We start from the raw sequence: 16332 nt of genomic DNA, 5'->3' as shown, positions 1-16332 counted from the left end.
ATGGCTTTAGACTTTTCAGTAGGTTACGTGGAGTTTCCAAAACTTTGTAAATGTGCATTGTAACATAAAACTTTGTGTTTTTCCCCTGGAGCAGCTAGTGGGCTTTGATCCACTGACATTACAGTTAGCAGATTAAAGCTTACCATCAGGATTCCAAACTGGCATCAACTCACGGTCATTGAATTGATTCCAACTCATCAAACTCAAAAACCTAAAACTCACTACCATCAAGTCAATTCTGATTCATGGAAACTGTACAGGATATGATAGAATGTGTCCTGGTAGGTTTCCAAGACTGTAACTCTGCATAGGAGTAGAAAACTTCATCTTTCTCCCATGGAGCAGCAAGTTGTTGTCAACTGCTCACCCGTGGTTAACAGTCCTATGCGTAACCCATGACACTACCAGGGCCCCTTTCAGAGAGAAGGATCAATTGTTAAGAATATGTCTGTGATAAAAGAATCAATGCAGAAGATCATGTTAGAATTTTGCAAGACTGATGATTTATTCCTTAAATATATAATTAATTAGTGGGGATTTCTATGAATTAGGCAATAATAACAAATACATATTGGGGAAAAGTGTTGGTTTTAAAAATAAAATGTAAAAATTATTTTCAAGTTTAGCTATATTACATTTTGATTTTCTTAATTTGCATTAGCTTATTACGTCTATGCCAATTAAGTTTCCACCTCTGTAAAATGAAATGTGCAAAGACTTTGAATTAAAAAACCAAAAAGGAAGAATGTGCTCAGCACATCTTAAACTTAAAGAACTCAAGAAAAAATTCAAGCCTCAGTTGCAATATTGACAAATTCTATGGACAAATACTGAATGATGCAGGAAGTATCAAGAGAGGACGGAAAGAATACAGTCACTGTACCAAAAAGAACTAGCCAGCATTTCACTATTTCAAGAGATAGCAAATGAGCAAGAACCAATGGTACTTAAGGGAGGAGTTCAAGCCACACTGAAAGCATTATCCAAAATCAATGCTCCAGAAATTGATGGAATACAAATTGAAATGCTTCAACAAACTGATGAAGCAGGGGAAGAACTCACTTGTCAATGCTAGGAAATTTGGAAGACAGATACTAGGTCAACTAACTAGAGGAGACCCATATTTGTAGCAAGTAAAGGTCAACCAATACAATGCTCAAAATATAGAACAATATTATTAATATCACATGAAAGTAAAATTTCACTGACAATCATCCAACAATGGTTGCAGCTATACATTGATAGGAGCTGCCAGAGATTCAGGCTGGGTTCAGAAGAAAACATTGAGAAAGGGATATCATTGTTGACATCAGAGGGATCTTGGATGAAAGAAGAGAATTCTAGAAAGATATTTATTTGTGTTTGACTATGCCAATACATTTGACTGTGTGGATCATATAGAACTATAGACAGCCTTGTGAATAATGGGAATTCTAGAAAACTTCCTTGTGCTCAAACAGAACTTGTACATTGATCAACAGACAGTTGTCTGAATAGCACAAGGGAACATTGCATGTCTTAGACAGGTGTGCATCAGATTTGTATCCTGTGGTAGTTACATAATCTAGTGTGAATTTGGGACTTGACAGGATTAAGAGTTAAGGGGTGGAGTCTAGTCTGTCAATTGGGTTATAGCCAATAGGCCTCTGTGTGGGCATGGCCCTCCCCTGAGGATTCCTGAAATTTCTGTTTTTCCTCCTTGGAGGTGGGAGACACACTCTCAATCTCTGCTCACTCCCTGCAAGGCATTTCTGAGGAGAAGCCACGTGCACCTAAACTGATGCAGCCCTGGGAGCTGAAGAAATCACCTGGAGACCCATGCCAGCACTAAGATGCTTATAATACCACTGGACCCACAAGACTTCCACCTACTGGCCTGTGATTTTCCTGTATTTGGCATCATTGCATGTGTTTCATAAATTTGAAGAAGACTTTATAGATTGGCATCAGGCATATGGGTTAACATCAGATTTATGGACTTGATCTGGACTGGGCAGGGATGTTTCCTCAATGTTAAATTGCTCTTGTATACAAAGCTCTTCCTTATACATATATGTGTCTATGGAATTATTTCTTTAGTCTACCCAGACTAAACACATATCCTCTTATACTTATTCAATATGTTAATGGAGCAAAATCATCAGAGAAGCTGGAGTATATGAAGAAGAAGGCAGCCTCAGAATTGGAGGAAGAGTTATTAACAACCTTTGATATACGTATGACACAACCGTGCTTGTTGAAAGTCAGGAGGAATCGAAGGACTTGCTAAGGAAGTTGAAAGATTGCAGCCTTCGGTGTAGATTACAGCCAAGTAAAGAAAACCATAATCCTCACAACTGGACCAATAGGTAAATATTATCATGATAAATGGAGAAAAGGTTGAATTTGTGGAAGATTCATCTTGCTCGTATCCACAATCAATGCTCATGGAAGCAGCAGTCAAGAGATCAAACTATGTGTTTCCTTGGCAAATCTGCTGCACAAGACTTCTTTAGAGCATTGAAAAGCAGAGAGGTTACTTTGAGGACTGATGTGTTCCTGACCCAAGCCTTGGGATTTTCCACTGTCTGACATGGAAGGGAAAGTTGGACATGGAATCGTGAATACTAAAGAAGAAACAGTGCATTTGAATTGTGGTGCTGGGAGAAATAGTAGAAGTACCATGGACTACCAAAATGACACACAGAGCTCCCTCGGAGTACCCATGGCCAGAGCGCTCCTTAGATGCTACAATAACTAGACTTCGTCTTAAATATCTGGACATGTTGTCAGGAGAAGCCAGTCCCCAGAGAAGGACATCAGGCTTAGTAAAGTTGCAGGACCGTGAAAAAGAAGGTCCTCACCAGATGGATTGACACAGTGGCTGCAGAAACGGGCTCAAGTGTAGGAACAATTATGAAGGTGGCACAGGGCAGGGCAGTGACTCATTCTGTTGGGTGGACGGTGAAACCAAGTGGAAGGATCCTAATAACAACATGACAGTAAAATTTCTGTTTCCAACTTTTGCATTGTAATCACTAGTGATTACCAACATCTCCTGATTATATGTTTGATCAATATTGGATTACAGAAGCTGGTTAAATATTCATTTTTATCTTTAGCATTTATGATTGGTGCACAAATTTTAATAAGGGTCATTTTAACTGGTCTTCCTTATAAGTTTGTGGATATTATTGTATCATTCACAGTATTTTACTTCAAGAAAAATATTGAAATCTAATTTAACAATGTATGCCATATGATTATTTTTCTATTGTAATTTCCATCATTGTAGACCATATGATCGTCTGGTTCAAAATGACAAATAACAGTTCATTCCAGTTCACTGACCCTAGAATATCAACCTTTGATCATTGTATTTCATTTTGGACAACTTCCAATTATCCTAGATTCATACTTCATCTATTACTCATTCTGATTATTAATGAATGTTTTCAGTTATTTATTCACATTTTGAATTATGTTACATCAGCAAATAAAGGTTTTGAAAGCTGAACTTCATCCCCATGAATAAAGTAGTAAATTCTACTATGAGGATGTATCTCTTCTTCCCTAATTGGTTTAAAGTACCTTCTCATTTTGGGGCACTATATGAGATTACATTGCTAGTCATAAGATTTCAGTGGTCAAATTTAGACCCCAAAGTCCTTCCTTCTAGTTTTTCTTCGTCTGGAACACACTGAATTATGTCCAATATGGATGACCCTGCTGATATTTGAAATATCATCAGCATATCTTCCAGCATCGAAGCAGCACACAAACCACCAGAATATAAAAACCTGACACTTCAATGGTATGCTACTGTTATGCCGTTTTGCTTACAACATAATGGCAACTATACACATGGAATAAACAAAATTAAAATAATCCATATCTGTGGAAAGAGACGATGGAGAAGCTCAACATTATCAATCAGAACAAGCCTAGTAGCCAATTGAAGAGAAGACGATCAAGTCCTCATATTCAATTGAAGCTGAAGAAAATTAAAAACAAGCTCTTGAGAGCTAAAATAATACCTTGATTCCACCCGAATTACATCTCAAAGGACATCTATAGTTAATTGAACTCAGAAAATGAGACAGGTGGTGAGGTGATATAGAAAACACGATACATGAAGAAAACAAAAGATGATTAAAACGAAAGAAAAGACAAAAATCAATGACAGATGAGATTGAATATTGCTCTTGAATGTAGAGCAGTTGAATATGAGAGATAGGATGAGGCAAAAGAGCTGAAATCTTTTACTTGGTTTTGCAGCAAAATAATAAGTAGTAAAGTATTATAATTCAAAGTTCAACAATTTGGAGTTAGAAAATCAAAAGGGAAGAATAAAAGTATTTCACAAGCTGAAAGAAATGGGGAAAACATCAAGACTTGAATTGTAATATTGAGAATTGCTATGGGTAAAGTATTGAAAAATATGGGCACCATCAAAAGAAGATAGACAATATTTTCTAGAGGCAGTATACACTATGAATTTATGGTATTGAAAGGAGATATTCAAACTGCATTGAATGAATTGGTGAAATACTGGGAGGACTTGTAGAATGGATATGCCAAGGATATGCCAATTGAGAAATTTTGAGGAATAGCTAAAATGTTTGAAGCCATTTTTCATCCGTGTCGAACAATTTGGAACAGCTACCTCATCAACAATCTTAACAAATTCATATATGTGTCCATTCCAAAGAAATGTGACAGCAGAATATAGAAATTATCTAACAACATAATATTATATGCAAGTAAAAGTTTATTCAAGATAATTCAGAAACTGCTGCAGCACTACATTGTAAGACATTCAAGTGAGATTCCCAAGGGGGATATCGATGTTGATATCAGATGGAACTAGACCAAAAGATAAGAATATCAGAAAGATGTTTCTTTGTATGTTATTGACTATGAAAAGGTATTTAAGTTTGTGGGCCATTAAAATTTAAAAAACAGTGACCAAACACATGGGCTTCTCCAGATGGAAAACTGAAAAATAATCCATGTCTTAAATGATGGTTGTTGGTGGAGGCGATATTATGGACGGCTAAGATAACAAACTTATCTCCCTTAGAAGAAATAGAGGCAAAATGCTCCCTAGAGGCAAGGCTAGTTAGACTTCATTTCACATATTTTGAGCCCAGGTAGGATTACTTTCTACAGAAGAGTGCCATACATGGTAAAATTTAAAATGATCAAAAAAGAAGATCCTAAAAGGATGGATTGAAACTGGTTGCAACAATGGGCTGCACCAATAGTACTGATTGTGATGATGCTACAGTACTGGGTCATGTTTACTTTTAGTGAACATAATATATGTGATAGCTCTGAGTCTAAACCTGCCCTTCAGCCCCAGACAACATCAAACAACACCAGACAACACCACAGCAATACCAAATTCAAAGAAAATCTATCCTTCTGTTACTGTGTTGTTAGATCATTTTTATCCAGAATAAAAGAAGATTCTAATTTGAAAGGAAAATGTCCATTCATTTCTTATTACATACTATTGAGAGCAAGAGATCCCATTTGCAATCAGGCTGAATTAAACATTATTAATCTGTTCACAAAGTTTAGGGACTATCTCATTAGAAGCTCAATGGTCATGAATAATTCTTAATCGCCCCCCCCATTATTTGCCAAACCAATGAATATACACATTACATTGTAAATTAATTGAATAATTAAAATGAATATACACCTTTATAATGAGTATAAAGCATCCTGAAACATTTTATAAGCAAAATACCATTTTTCCTTATAGTTTGATATGATCAAAAAAACATGCTATTTTAATCACCATCTTATTTATTACTCTCTATTTTAATGTTCCCGCCAAGTAGTGCTCTAGAATTTGTTTTAATCCACACTATCACAAGAATTTTACCTACTCTTCTAATGAATATTCTCCTTGAATATCATAAAGATCTTTCTTGAAAAGGTCTAACAGCTACAGATTATGTAGACTCACTGAAATACAATATGTATTGGTACATTAAACTTGGATTATGATTGTAATAAAAATACCTTAATGTTTTATTTTGTTTTTTTATAAATCACTATGTAGAATATGTGGTAACTGCAATCTGTCCCTAATTTATAATAGAGGTTACACATAAGCAACAAGTCTGTTGTCTCGATTGCTGGCTCCTGTCTCAGTAAAAGCGAAGGTCTCCTAATTGGCAACACTTGGGGAAAATAGAGGACTCAAACAATGATATCACCCCTCCTCTTGGTTGTTAGATTTCAGAAGACTTGATGGAAGATAGAGAACCTGCAAGTTATCTTTCAAAGAAAATGAATATTTAAGCTTCCTAACAGTATACGTGCAGGTTTCATGATCAAACCTACTTTATTCTTCCCTAGGGTGAAGATTATGGCAATGAAAACTATTAAATTTAATTAATGCAACTAATCACTAGAGAACTGCTAAGACATTGCCCGTATTATTATTTTTTTAAATAAATCAATGTAATTCTTAACATGTGTTCACTTGAATTAAATGCATAGCTCCTGGGTCAATAAATCAGGGCAGGGTTGAGGGAAAGGAGTACTCAATTCAAGCACCGTGTGCTAATCAGTGGACTGCTAAAGGAAAGGGCAGTAGTTTGAACAAAGCAGCGATTCAGTCAATATAAGGCAACCTGCTTAGGAAATTTTCATAATCCCAAGATTCTACCAATCTCTTCAGTCTCAAACTGACCAATATGGAATTGAGAGGAATTGAGAACCATTGGTGACTAGAATGTGAGGCTGGTAGCATGGCGTGTTACACAGGCTGTGAGCCACAAGGTCCGCAGTTTGACGCCAACAGCTCCATGGGAGAAAGACGAAGCTTTCTGTTCATTTAAAGTTTTGCAAACTTGGAATTTTACTGTCATTTGGAGTTGCTATAGTTCAGAATCGACTCTACGACGATGAATAAAGTTTTGGATTGTGAGAAGTGAAAAACAAAAAGAATGAAAGAAAAGCTGAAGCTAATGGAATATATGAAGTAAAAGATCTCGACAGAAATGTTCTACAGTCAGTTCAAGAAGACAGAGCATCATAGTGAAATTTACCAAGACCTGGAATTAGAAATCCAAAGAGAAAGAAAATGCTCAGGGTTTTTCATGCTGACATTTTCTTAAAAAATCAAGCCTCGAGTTTAAATACTAGATGATTCTATGAAAATATTGAGCAGACATGAAGCATCAAAAGAAGATGGAAGATATTTATTTTCATTATGCTATAAAGAATTGGTTGACTTTCAAAAATTTCAATCTTTCTGATATTAACTTTCACTGAAGTTTGATCTGATGTCAACATTGATTTCCCTCTTGGGAATCTCACTCGAATGTCTTACAATATATTGCTAAAGCAGTTTCTGAATTATCTTGAATAAACTTTCACTTGCATATAATATTAATTCTATTTTAGATAGTTTCTATATTCTGCTGCCCTTTCTTTGTAATGAACACATATATGAATTTGTTAATATTGTTGTTGAGATAGCTATTCCAAATTGTTTGACACAGATGAAAAATGGCCTGCTTATTTTTGTCTGTGGCCCAAGATTTGTCTACTTGTGTATTTTTAATTTAGAGTGTGCTTAATGATCATGTCTAATGTAGATGATTTAAATCTTTAAATTACCTTCTTTGTAGTTTACATGTTTTAAAATTTTTACTGGAAATTGTAAATTTGTAGTCCAGGTAGTCTAGGCATGCATTTAGTTTTTTAACTTATTATTTAACCATTGTATTGACATATAACTCACATACCATGAAATCCAATGGTTTAAACATATTAAAAAAGAGTTGTGCAATTGAAACCATTTATTTTTAGATAAAATTCCTTATTATAATTTCTCCCACTAAAGACTTACTGGCTCAGGGGAATTTTTGTTTTTCATCTACGTATATTATCAAACCTTTTGGTTTTAGTTTATTTCATGACCTTTGACTTGGTTCATGTCCATCTTCTTTTGTTTCCTGGTGGCTACATTGATGCATCTGAAAATAATCAATATGAACAAGAAAGTAAGCACTTAATCTGCTGTCTTCAGGTACACAGAATTTTCTAAGGCAACTGTCCTTTTCTTGACTTTCAAAGATGGCACCGACTTCGTTTCTAGGATGGAGTTAAAGGAAGAAGTGATGCCCAGTTACATCTTTTTAGGCAACTGATGAGGTATATTTTCATATCATTTCGGTTAACATTCTACTGGATATAACTTAATTATATATCAAGTCATAATTGAAAGACTGGAAGATATCATTTCTAGTTATGTGATCATATGCCCAGAGTAAACAAACAAACAAAGCAACAGAAAAACAAAACAAAAGATCTTGATACGATTGAATGATTGAACTATTGAATTATGTGATATGTGGATGAAGTGCCAATAAAAATGTGGAAAAAAGGAAAAGCCGTGGTATTTCCAGTCACCTCACAAGCATGTGAATGCTGGACATTGAGAAAGGAAGACAAGAGCAGTCAATGCATTTGAATTACGGTGCTGGCAAAGACGACTGAAAGTATCATGGCCTGAAGACCAGATAAGCCTGTCTGGAAAGAAGTGGAGTCTGAACGCTCCTTAGACACCAGCAGGGAGAGACTTCTCAAGTACTTTGGACGTGTTATCAGGAGACACCAGTGCCTGAAAAGGGACATCCGCCTGGGTGAAGCAGAGGGGCAGTGAAGAAGAGGAAGCTCCTCAAGGAGATGGGTTGACCCCGTGGCTGCAACACTGAGGTCAACTATGTTAACCATTGGAAGGATGGCACAGGATCTACGAGTGTTTTTTTGGTTTTGCATAAGGGCAGCTATGAGCCAGAACCGACAGGATGGAACCAAACACAGCAACAGTGGTCTAAAACAATCTCTCCATCTGCCTTGTAATAGAACATCCAGAGTGTCTAAGTGCACATAGTTTATTCAGGATATGTTATATTATCCAGAATATTTTTCAGTTACATATGGAAGCGTAAATATGTTCTTGTCTTTCCAAGATCTTGCTGCTTGGATTGCAAATATGTGCCAATGATTGTGAGCCATCTTTGATAATTTTAGGGAGACAGAGCAATAAATCAAAGTAATATTAAATAAAAATCAAAGTAACATTAGAAGCAATATATTTTACTTGTGCATATATATATATATATATATACATGTTTTTAAAATTTCTTTCTGATATATATTTTGAGGACTAGTGAGGAAGAAAGGTTATGTACCCTACTCTATTTTTAATAGTAATTGTATATTGAATATATAATTCAGTACAATCAGTTCTGCTTTGATGGGTCAATTTTTCTAATAATTTCCTAAAATTAATGTCAATTAATAGAAAAACATTAAATATTAGCCTACGATTTTATAATTTTTATTTTCTGTATAACTCTGGCTGCTTTTATTTCTACTTTTTGTTGTTCATGTAGCTCTAATGATCTGTGTACCAAAATAATAGTAATAATAAACAACTCACATCCTTCGAGTTGATGCCGACTCATAGTGACCCTGTAAGACAGGGTAGAACTGCCCCTGTGATTTTCCAAGACTGTCACTCTTCATGGAAGTATAAAGACCCATCTTTCTCCTGCTGAGCCACTGGTGCTTTCAAACTGCTGACCTTGCAGGTAACAAACCATCACACTGCCCCACTTAGCAGGTAGGACACACTACACTACCAGTGTTCCTTAAGGTATCTGTATAATGATGGACATGCACGACTGTCCTCATAGACACCCACAAAACAGAAATCAAAGATAAAATATGTAAGGATTGGAAAGAACCTCTGTGAATTTATTTCATTGTTGCTTTTGTTAGATGGTTCCAACTCATAGCAACCCTGTGTTGTAGGAGGACATTGATGATGTATCTAGATTCAATCAATTTTGTATATTTCAGGGGGTAATGTATATTTCTATTCTCTAAGGACACACAAAGTTTTCTTTTGCTATGAAATGATTTGTCATATTGGTGGGAAAATTCACCCATGGTATTTTTCCTGTTTTTGAATGTTGTGATTCGCTTTTGGAAAGTTAAATGGCAGTTTATGATATTTGTTTTTGCCACTTTCTTTTAAGAAAGTAAAAGCTTTTATTACTTTTCTTTAGTGAAAAGGAAAAGGAGGGGTGTGTTCCAGAGTGGTATCACTGAATAGCTGGCCCCACATCAAAGTTGTATAGAGGTGGATATATATAACCAGAGGTGTCAAAAGAAAATATTTGAAGAAGGATTGTTGACTATGGTGTAGATAATGGGTTTTAAATGAAAAAAGAGCCTGTAGGCAAGATCAAAACTAAAGTGAGGGTTAAGAGTTTGAAATTATTAGAGTAGAAGAGTTTTATAGAGAAAGATTTTTGGATGTGACAGTGCTGTGCATCTTAGTAGATAAATAAGAAGATATTCCAGAAGTAACTCCTTAGAAACATAAGAACAAAAGACTAGTGCATTCAATTTTAACCAGCTCAGTTCCAACTCCTGGTTCAAGTCAGTGATAATTTGAAGCAAAGGAATAACAGGCATACTTATTCATAATTCTGCCATATGATATTAATTCCTTGTGGAAAAAGTAATGCTGATTAGAATGTGGGTACCAGGAGAAATAATTACTTAAATGAAATCTAATCAGCTATTAACATCTTTGTGTGGATAGGCTGCTTTAGAACTGAATCCGAAAGGCTTTAGGGAAAGGGAGAGAATAGGGTTATATTATCCACATGAGTCACCCTGAAACAATTTCATTTGAGATAAATTTCTACAATTCTTTGAGCCTTTTCTTATTGTAGAACATTCTTTCTCACTCATTTTCCTTTATATAAAAGGTAAAATTGGGAAGCTGTAACTTTCTGGTCCAGAAGGAGACAAATGAAGCTTTTTATTTTAAACTGCTTTCCCGGCACATCCTTTTTAATGTAGAGAGATCAAACTAACAAGGAATAAAATTTTAAATGCTTTCATGTACATCAACTGCGACCAATGTTGGCCACTGGGGTCTTCTCCACTATTAGTTTGACTGCATTAATCTGTTTTAGCTCTTGCCTTGTGCAGCTGAAATCCCATTCTGATTTCACTGGACACTCTGCTTGTCTTACATTTCATTAGACGGGCAGGGTATATGCAAAGAAAAGCAACTGTACGTATTCTATGTATGCTTAAAAATTATCCTGACCTATTTATATTTTCAGAATTTATTTACATTTTGGTTTGCTTATATGTGGAAACATTAAGCAGTTGTCAAGAGAAAAGCTTACCTTATTTTTTTTAATATCTAAATATCCAGCTCAGGAATTAATGCATTCCCTTTAAAAGGAACACATTTTCATCTAAAAGTAGATTGGAAGCAACTTATGTGCACCATGTAAATTTCATAGAAGACTATTTCTCTGAACATTTTTTCAAGTAAAACGGCACATGGTCTTAAAAACTAGTACAGAAAGGATTAGAGTTCATTTTAGTTCTTGAAATCCACTGGCTCTTTGTTATAAACACTCAATGAATGTACAAATTTTAAATAACAAAATTATTTTTTCAGCCTCACACCTCCTCTTTTGAAATATTAGAGAATGGTTAAATTAAGTTGTATACATTTCCAAGGATTAATATTTAGTGACTCATTATTACCTCATAGAATAATGGTTCATTTTAAACTGGATGTTATAATTGAATCAAATGTTTTTAATTATTTCATTCTGAGCTTTTGTTTATACCAATCTAAGACACAAAATACCTTGGGAAGGTATTATTCGTCTTGCTTCCAGGACTGCTAACTGTGCTTACGTCCCGCGCTCTGCAATCATTTTTTCTAGCTCACTCCAGTCTTGCTAGTGGCTTTGCCAGGTGGAACAAGCAGTGCTATGCTGGAGAGCAATTTCTCAACTGGAAAAAAGAATCCATATGCAGAAAACTAGACTACACTTAAACATGAGCAAGAACTAGTAACTATAAAACATAGGAAATTATTGAGTGTGCTATTAGCAAATATGATTCATGTGTTCCACTATTTCATTTTATCTAGATACAAATTGTTTTTTTTCTGGGTAGAAAGAGGAAAGTTTCTCCTAGTAAGTCATATATACATACACACACACAACCAAATGTATCTGTAGATAGACATACACAAATATGTGCATATATATGCATAAATATATAGAAAATCACAGCAATATATAGTTTAATTACTAAAAGCTAACTGCCTTTGTACTTGTAACTAGATTGGTTTATTTTAATTTTTGACTTGTGAGCTTTACTTTTGTTTATAACCTGAACATCTTTTGTTGCTTTAAAAAGAACATATATTTTATTATGTAAAATATCAAATAGGTTACTGATCTTTCCTAACTAAAACCCATATTGGTAATATTTTATTATAGTAAAATAACATTTAAAATTTATTAATGAGAATATTTTGGATAAAGTTTCAATTCTACATTATTTTTGCTACAACCACCAGAAACATTACTTCCCGAGAAGTAATAGCTGTGCCTCCTCCCATTTTATATTTATCGACCCACGGGTGGCTCATTACCTGAGGCCGTGGTGGTTGAGTGACACCGAGCCATCTCTGATTCATAGAGAGACCCCGGAGCCCTGCTGGAGTCGTAGTCCATGTTGGGCTGCTGACCCAAAGGTCCACAGTTCGAAATCACCCACAGATGGGATTTTCTACTCCCGTCTAGAGTTACAGTCTCAGAAACTCACAGGGGCAATTTTACTCTGTCATGTGGGGTCTCTATGAGTCAGTGTCGAGATTTTGAAAGGAAACACTCGTAGTTCTAGGAATAACTCAAATACGAGCAAACACGAGCCGTACTCACAACTATTGTTATATTTCAGCTCCCTGTTGCAACCAGGTGTGAACCCCTATCATTGGGAATCTTCCCCCTTTCACAGCTCTTCTACTTTAGAATGATGTCCTTTCACAGGGAATGGTCATTCCAGATAAGAAGCCCAAATTTTGTAGGAAAAGTCTCCTCTGCCTCACTCCTGTGGACCATTGAGGCTGGTTCCCCTTCAACCATCTGTTTGTTCTTCTAGCACTTATGCTAACTTCAATATTCTTTGCCGACACCATCATTTAAACGCATCCTTTTCCTTTCAGTCATCTCTACACACCATTCAGATTTCACATGCATAGGAGGTGAGTGGAAATGCTGTGTTGGGGCAGACACACCTTGATTCTGAAAGTGATATGAGCACTTCAACCTGGTACCTCACAGCATTTGACCAGTGCAGGCCCCGTGTTCTCTTGTTTGGGCTGCTACTACAGGGAACATTATTCTGAAATCCCAGACAGCTTCAGGGGTTTCCTCTTTTATCGTGCAGCTGTCTATTGGTCTAGGATCTTTGTTGTCTTTACAAGGAGTTGGATAGTGTGTTGTCTATTTCAGTTTCGGTCAGTGCTTGAAGTGCTGCTGACTTTCAGTAAGGAAGGTTGCATCATCTGCATATCACAGCCTATTAATGATTCTTCCTTCAATCAAGAGGCCTTGCTTTTCTCCCACAGGCCAGATTTCTCGATTATAAGCCGACCTGAATATCTGCCGAGGCACCTAATTTTACCACAACACCTGCATTCAAATGTGCTGAAAAACTCAGCTTATACACGAGGATATACGGTAATTGCCAAACATCTGGATTGAATCAATTTGGTGAAAGGAAACAACCCTAACAAGCACCTTCACTAATTTTAAACCATGTACCTCACCTCCTGTGAGTCACATAACAGTCTCTCGGTCTATATAGAGGTTCCTCATGAGGACAAGGAAATATTCTGAGATACGCATTCTTCAACATGTTACCCATAGTTTGCTGTGATCCACAGTCAAGGCCCTTTGCATAATTAATAAAGCACAAGTAAGTGGCTTTCCACGATCTCTGTTCTCAGGCACGAGCTATCCAATAGTAGCGTGCCTTTTGTTTGGACTCCTGCTTGGATTTCTGGCAGTGTCCCTGGTCTGTACAGCCCCGCCCGTTTCTGTATGGACCACACATTTCCACAACTTGCCTGTCAATTTCTTGTCCTGTGGTGGCTTGTGTGTTGCTGTGATGCTGGCAGCTGGCTCACCAGTATGTCAAGGGCAGCAGGGTCATACAGAGTGAGCAGGTTTCAGCAGAGTCCACACTCAGAACAGACTTTGGAGAAGGAATAAGCAGTCTGTTTTCTAAGAATTAGCCAACGGAAACCCTAGAAGAAGCCAAACCATTGGTAGGACCTTTGGCAGAGCATCGTCAGAGACAGGACCAGAAGATGAGCCATTCACGGTGGAAGGCACTCCCGATGTCACTGGGGAAGAGCTGCCTTCTCAAAGTAGAGTACATGGATGGTGTGAACCTGGTGGGAGGAAAGCCATTATGACCTTCATTTGTTAATGAGGCCTGGCTCAAAATAAGAAGAAACAGCTGAAAACATATCTGAAGTATGAATCTAGGAAAAATGGAAATTCTAAAAATAAAATGGAATACATAAAGATCAGTATTCTAGCCATTAAGGAGCTGAAATGGACTGCTATTAGAGATATTGAATCAGAAAACCACATGGTTAACTATGTTGGGAATGAAATGATCCAAAAAAGAATGGAATTGCATTCGACATCACAAAGGACATCACAAGAGCTATGATGAAGTCTAATTCTGGGGGTGGAAGCTCTCAGGGCCAGCTCCACCCTATCCTACAGGGTTGCTGTGAGTGTATAGGGAGCCCATGGCAGCGAGTTTGTTGACTGCTTTGGTTTTAGGATTATATCTATATTCAAGGAAATCCAATCAATACAACTCATGTTCAATTTCATACACCAAACACAAAAAACAATGATGAAAAATTTGGAGAACTCTACCAATAATTTCAATCTGCAATTGATCAAATAAGCAATCAAGATGCATTGATGATTGGGATGCAAAAATTAAAAACAAAGAGGAAGGAAAAATTGTTGGAAAATGTGACCTTGGTGATAGAAAGGTAGCCAGAGAGGACATGATAGCGTTTTGCAAGATCAACAACCTCTCCACCACAAATACCTTTTTCTCAACAACACAAAAGGTACTGTCTATACTCAATCAACCATAAGCTAAGTTACAGCACATTTTTTAATACAGTTTTTGTGATAAAATTAGGTACCTTGGCAGATATTCGGGTCGGCTTATACTTGAGAATATATGGGTTATGCACATGGCCTTCTCCAGATGGATTATACAGAAATCAAATCAACTACATCTGTGGGAAGAGACTATGGAGAAGTTCAGTATCAGCAGCTAAAACTAGGCCAGAGGCTTACTGTGGAACAGATCATCAGTTGCTCATACATAAGTTCAAGATGAAACTAAAGAAAATGGAATCCATGAGACAAAATATGACTTTGATTTTATCCCATCTGAAATTTTTAGATTATCTCAAGAAAAAAATTTACCACATTAAACACTAATGACAGAAGACCTGATGAGCTACAGAATGATATCAAGAACATTATGCATGAATAAAGCAAAAGGTGATTAAAAGCAGGAAAGAAAGAAGATATCCATGTATATACCAGAAGATACATTTTTTGAGGGGTGTAAGGGCTGTCCTCGTGGGAAACCTTCTCCCAGCATCTAACGTTTTATGATTTAAGTCCCTGAGGAGTCTAAAATTGTTCTTTTGTTGAAATGTAAATCAATGAGCACAGAATTATTCAAGAAAGCACAAACAGATAGCAAAACCACCTTCAGAAGTAGACCTATATGGATAATCAATGACTTCACATTTTGATATTTTTGTTTAATAAAACATTGTAAGATATTTTAGCTATCTCTTTTTACTTACCCTGGTGTATGTCTCACTGTGTATTGTTGGTTTATAATGTTTTCTTTTTCAAAAACAACAGCAAAAAAAGTTGCTGATATGGCCACATGTCAAGTTGGGCAATTGTAAGGGTTCCCATAGTTTCAAATTATTCTAATAATTTGACAACTAAAAATATGAGAATTTAATGGGGTGTGAATATTACAGTAATTATGTTATTGTAAAGATAAACCATTTTGGTTGTTTTCTGTTGATTATATTACTTGAGAAAAAGCAACAATGCTCTTTATGAGAATAAGACATTATTGAAGAAGTAATGTAGATAAATTGATAACATTTGAGTGGTTAAGCAAAGAAATTGACAATACTGGGGGAAAAAGAGGCAAAAAGAAAAAAGGAAATTAAGAAAATATTTTTAATTGAAGAGAAAGAAATCTGAGACATTTAAGAAAAATAAAGAAATATTACTATATAAATATTTTGAAATTTTTCTTTTTAAAAGTGAAAATTAAATGTTCTGCACAGAACAAATTCCCAAGTTTTTCTTTACCTTTTTTTGTTGGATATATATATATATATATATA

The sequence above is a fragment of the Echinops telfairi genome, unplaced genomic scaffold (assembly GCF_000313985.2).
Source record: "Echinops telfairi isolate 266 unplaced genomic scaffold, ASM31398v2 ScPeMD7_9;HRSCAF=40, whole genome shotgun sequence".
In the NCBI taxonomy this organism is placed as follows: Eukaryota; Metazoa; Chordata; class Mammalia; order Afrosoricida; family Tenrecidae; genus Echinops; species Echinops telfairi.
Note: the sequence above shows the minus strand (reverse complement) of the source record.